Raw genomic sequence first — 6,000 nt, forward strand, 5'->3', positions numbered from 1 at the left:
CCACCAGGGGAGAGACAATTCTCGATTTAGTACTGAGTGGAACACAGGATTTGGTCCAGGAGGTAACTATTACAGGACCTCTTGGGAATAGTGATCATAATATAATAACATTTAACATTCCTGTGGTGGGGAAAACACCTCAGCAGTCCAACACTGGCATTTAATTTCAAAAAGGAGAATTACACAAAAATGAGGAGGTTAGTTAAATGGAAATTAAAAGGTACAATGACAAGAGTAAAATCCCTGCAAGCTGCATGGAAAATTTTCAAGGACACCTTAATAGAGGCCCAACTTAAATGTGTAACCCAAATTAAAAAACAGAAAAAGACCTAAAAAAGAACTACTATGGCTTAATAACTATGTAAAAGAAGCAATGAGGGATAAAAAGGCATCTTTTAAAAAGTGGAAGTCCAAACCTAGTGAAGTAAATAAGAAGGAACATAAACACTGCCAAATTGTGTAAAAATGTCATAAGAAAAGCTGAAAAAAGATTTTGAGGAACAGCTAGCCAAAAGCTCAAAAAATAATAGCAAAATGTTTTTAAAGTACATTAGAAGCAGGAAGCCTGCTAAACCACCAGTGGGGCCCCTAAATGATCAAGATACAAAAGGAGCAATCAACAATGATAAAGCCATTGTGGAGACACTAAATAATTTGTTTCAGTCTTCACAGCTGAGTATGTTACAAACCTTCACTGTCCTTTGTGGGTGATGAATCTGAGGAACTGTCCTGGATTGAAGTGTCATTAGAGGAGGTTTTGGAACAAATAGAAAAACTTAACAGTAACAAATCACCAGGACCAGATGGCATTCACCCAAGGGTTCTGAAAGAACTCAAATGTGAAATTGTGGAATTATTAATGAGATTTGTAACCTATCCTTTAAATCAGCTTCTGTACCCAAGGATTGGAAGACAGTCAACATAACGCGAATATTTAAAAAGGGCTCTAGAGGCGACCCTGGCCATTACAGACTGGTAAGTCTAAAGTGAGTACTGGGCAAATTAGTTGAAACAATAATGAAGAATAAAATTGTCGGACACATAGAAGAACATAATTTGCTGGGCAAAAGTCAACATGGTTTCTGTAAAGGGAAATGATGTCTTACTGTTCTGTTAGAATTCTTAGAAGGGATTAACAAACATGCAGACAAGGGGGATCCAGTAGATAAAGTATACTTAGATTTCCCGAAAGCCTTTGACAAAGTCCCTCACCAAAGGCTCTTGTGTAAATTAGGTTGTCATGGGATAAGAGGGAAGATCCTTTCATGGATTGAGACCTGGTTAAAAGACAGGAAACAAAGGATAGGAATAAATGGTAAATTTTCTGAATGGAGAAGGGTAATGAGTGGTGTTCCCCAGGGGTCAGTCCTAGGACCAATCCTATTCAACTTATTCATAGATGATCTAGAGAAGAGGGTAAGTAGTGATGCGGTAAAGTTTGCAGACGATACTAAACTGTTCACAATAGTCAAGACGAAAGCAGACTGTGAAGAACTTCAGAAAGATCTCACCAAACTGAGTGACTGGGCAATAAACTGGCATATGAAATTTAATGTGGATAAGTATAAAGTAATGCACATTGGAAAAAATAACCCCAAGTATACATACAATATAATGGGAGCTAATTTAGCTACAACCAATCTGGAGATAGAGCTTGGGGTTATCATGGATAGTTCCCTGAAAAAAAAAAACATGCAGTGTGCAGCAGCAGTCAAAAAAGCAAATAAGATAGTAGGAATTATTAAGAAAGGGATAGAAAATGTGACAAAGAATATTTTACTGCCCCTTTATAAAACTATGGTATGCCCATATCTTGAATACTGCATACAGATTCGGTCTTCTCACCTCAAAAAAGATATTTCGGTGTTAGAAAAGGTTCAGAAAAGGTCAACTGTTTGTCAGAGGCTGGAGATGGATGGCTGGAGATGGATGGCAGGAGACAAGTTGCTTGATCATTGTCTTCAGTCCACCCCGTCTGGGGCACCTGGCACTGGCCACTGCCGGCAGATGGGATGCTGGGCTAGATGGACCTTTAGTCTGACGCAGTAATGGCCATTCTTAGGTTCTTAAACCCCCCTCTAGTCTGTGAGTTTGACTGTGTGGGATGGGAGTTAGGAGTCTCAGGTTGGGGGATGGAGGCCGGCATTCCCTGAAAGCTGATCACTTCTGTTTATATTGGTGGTGCACACAACAAAATTCTGCTTAAGGAGGGTATTTGTTTGCATGGAACAGTCTTCTGCCACCTTTTTTGTTGGTGCCACCATTTTAAAATGCAGGTGGGCAGCCCCAAGCCATATGTGATTCTTTAAGGAGCCCTACGTGGCAGGTGCTGCTGCTGCCGCCGTTCTCTTCCGGCTCCCAGCACCCTGCCGTGCAGAAGGAAAGACTCAACTTAATCGGTTTAATGGGCAGCTGTTAAACCAGTTAAATTGAGTGCTTCCTTCTGCATGGCAGGGCGCTGGGAGCTGCCCCTGCCGTTTTACGTGGGCCTCTGGCAGGGCTGGGGGAAGCTGTGCAGACGCTGCGAAGAGCAGGCAGCTGGCAAAGAAGCACCAGCGCACAGAGCTTGTGGATAAGGTGAGTCAAGGTTTGGGGGGAGGGTGGTTTGGGGTTGTGGGTGGGGTCAAGACACCTGGGAGGGGTGAGGGCAGGGAGAGGCTGAGACTGTGGGGGAAAGGGTGTGCAGTTTAGGGCTGCAGGGTGTGGGGTTAAGCCACCTGGGGGTGAGAGGGGAGCCTTGGGGGCTGCAGGGGTGTTATGCCTGGGGTTGGGGTGTTGATTTAGGGCTTGAGTCCTGGTTGGGAGGGCAGTTTGGGTCTTGAGCTCCAGCACCGCTTTTTCTAGAAATGCCTGGAAAATGTTGGGAACATTGGTGGGGGCCACTTGCTTTCACACAGCGCCCAGTGCCCAGCACCACAGCTGAGGCACCATCTGCTGCTTTCCTGTACATTCTAGCGAACTGGTTTGGCATTAATCACTTGAGTGGAAGCCATTAATCGCATTCACTGGAGGCCATTCGAGCGCTTGAGTGTTGGTTTTCCCCCTCACTGCTGGCTGCGCTCACCCTTGGTCGACCGACCTCTGCAAAGATGGAGAGATTGGCAAGCCAGGCAGTGAAAATGATTAGACACCCTGACATTTTATGTGTGACGAGAGACTGAACAGACTGGGACGGCAACATGCTGCCAGCACAGAGCATTCTAGGGCAGTGGTGTCCAGCAGTAATTGATAGATCATCACACTTGTGGTTATCAACTTTCCCTCTTTGACACAGGCCCCCCACTCGACATAAATACCCTCCCCATCCCCCAGAGCCAGGTACCCCCAGCCCCGCTCTAAAAATGCCCTCCCCCTTCCCCACAGCCAGGCACCCCAGTCCCCCCACTCTAACAGTGCCCCTTTCCCCAGAGACAGGCACCCCAGTCCACCAACTCTAACAATGCCCACCCCCTTCCCCAGAGCCAGACACCCCCAGCCCCCTCTAACAATGCCTTCCCCAGAGCCAAGCACCCCATTCCCCCCATTCTAACAATGCCCGCTCCCTTCCCCAGAGCCAGACACCCCCAGCCCCCCTCTAACAATGCCCCCTTCCCCAGAGCCAGACACCCCCAGCCCCCCTCTAACAATGCCCTCCCCCTTCCCTAGAGCCAGACACCCGTCCCCCCACTCTAACAATGCCCCCTTCCCCAGACCCAAGCACCCACTCCCCCCACTCTAACAATGCCCTCCCGCTTCCCTAGAGCCAGGCACCCCCAGCCCCCCTCTAACAATGCCCCCTTCCCTAGAGCCAGACACCCCCAGCTCCCCTCTAAGAATGCCCTCCCCCTTCCCCAGAGCCAGGCACCACAGTCCCCCCACTCCAACAGTGCCCCCTTGCCCAGAGCCAGACACCCCCAGCCCCCCTCTAACAATGCCCTCCCCCTTCCCCAGAGCCAGGCACCCCAGTCCCCCCACTTTAACAATGCCCTCCCCCTTCCCCAGAGCCAGACACCCCCAGCTCCCCTCTAACAATGCCCTCCCCCTTCCCCAGAGCCAGACACCCCCAGCTCCCCTCTAACAATGCCCTCCCCCTTCCCCAGAGCCAGGCACCCTAGTCCCCCGACTCTAACAATGCCCTCCCTCTTCCCCAGAGCCAGACACCCCCAGCCCCACTCTAAAAATGCCCTCCCCCTTCCCTAGAGCCAGGCACCCCAGTCCCCACACTCTAACAATTCCCCCTTCCCCAGAGCCAGGCACCCCAGTCCCCCCACTCTAACAATGCCCACCCCCTTCCCCAGAGCCAGACACCCCCAGCCCCCATCTAACAATGCCCTCCCCCTTCCCCAGAGCCAGGCACCCCAGTCCCCCCACTCCAACAGTGCCCCCTTCCCCAGAGCCAGGCACCCCCAGCCCCCATCTAACAATGCCCTCCCCCTTCCCCAGAGCCAGGCACCCCAGTCCCCCCACTCCAACAGTGCCCCCTTCCCCAGAGCCAGGCACCCCCAGCCCCCATCTAACAATGCCCTCCCCCTTCCCCAGAGCCAGGCACCCCAGTCCCCCCACTCCAACAGTGCCCCCTTCCCCAGAGCCAGACACCCCCAGCCCCCATCTAACAATGCCCTCCCCCTTCCCCAGAGCCAGGCACCCCAGTCCCCCCATTGTAACAATGCCCACCCCCTTCCCCAGAGCCGGACACCCCCAGCCCCCCTCTAACAATGCCCTCCCCCTTCCCCAGAGCTGGACACCCCCAGCCCCCCTCTAACAATGCCCCCTTTCCCAGAGCCGGACACCCACAGCGCCCCTCTAAGAATGCCCTCCCCCTTCCCTAGAGCCAGGCACCCCAGTCCCCCTCTAACAATGCCCCCTTCCCCAGAGCCAAGCACCCACTCCCCCCACTCTAACAATGCCCTCCCCCTTCCCTAGAGCCAGGCACCCCAGTCCCCCTCTAACAATGCCCCCTTCCCCAGAGCCAAGCACCCCAGTCCCCCTACTCTAACAATGCCCTCCCCCTTCCCGACAGCCAGGCACCCCCAGCCCCACTCTAACTATGCCCCCTTCCCCAGAGCCAGACACCCCCAGCTCCCCTCTAAGAATGCCCTCCCCCTTCCCCAGAGCCAGGCACCACAGTCCCCCCACTCCAACAGTGCCCCCTTGCCCAGAGCCAGACACCCCCAGCCCCCCTCTAACAATGCCCTCCCCCTTCCCCAGAGCCAAGCACCCCATTCCCCCCATTCTAACAATGCCTGCCCCCTTCCCCAGAGCCAGACACCCCCAGCCCCCCTCTAACAATGTCCTCCCCCTTCCCCAGAGCCAGACACCCTCAGCCCCCACAACAATGGCCTCCCCCTTCCCCAGAGCCAAGCACCCAGTCCCCCCACTCTAACAATGCCCCCTTCCCCAGAGCCAGGCACCCCAGTCCCCCGACTCTAACAATGCCCCCTTCCTTAGAGCCAAGCACCTCACTCCCCCCACTCTAACAACGCCGTCCCCCTTCCCCAGAGCCAGGCACCTCAGTCCCCTTCTAACAATGCCCTCCCCCTTCCCTTGAGTCAGGCACCCCAGCCTCCCCACCCCAGGGGAAATGAATGCAGAGACCCGCCCGAGCTTCCACTGCAGCAGCTGCACCGGGGCCCAAGCTGGGGCAGTGTGAGCTGCACCAGGACTAGTTCTGCGGCCTGCGCTGCAGCTGCACGAGCCATGGATGCAAGAACTGTGCCAGGGCCCACCAGAGCTCCTGCTGCTACTGCCACGCATTCGTCCCACCAAATGGTAGGGTAGATGCACAGAGTGGGCGGATGTCACACGCGTGTGTGTGACTAGGAAGAGCCGCATCTAAAGGCGCCACGAGGTGTATGTGGCTCCAGCACCAGGATTTGCCACACTGGTGTTCTGTTTGCCACGTGGCACGTGGTGAACGTGTTGGACGTCGCAGGTCTAGGGCATGCTAGTAGTACACAGAGCAATGGAAAAGCAGTCTGACATCAGTGGCTCAGATGGAGTGTGGGACCCAGTCCCAGCGGC

This window comes from Carettochelys insculpta, chromosome 28 (genome assembly GCF_033958435.1).
Source record: "Carettochelys insculpta isolate YL-2023 chromosome 28, ASM3395843v1, whole genome shotgun sequence".
NCBI classification, from domain to species: Eukaryota; Metazoa; Chordata; order Testudines; family Carettochelyidae; genus Carettochelys; species Carettochelys insculpta.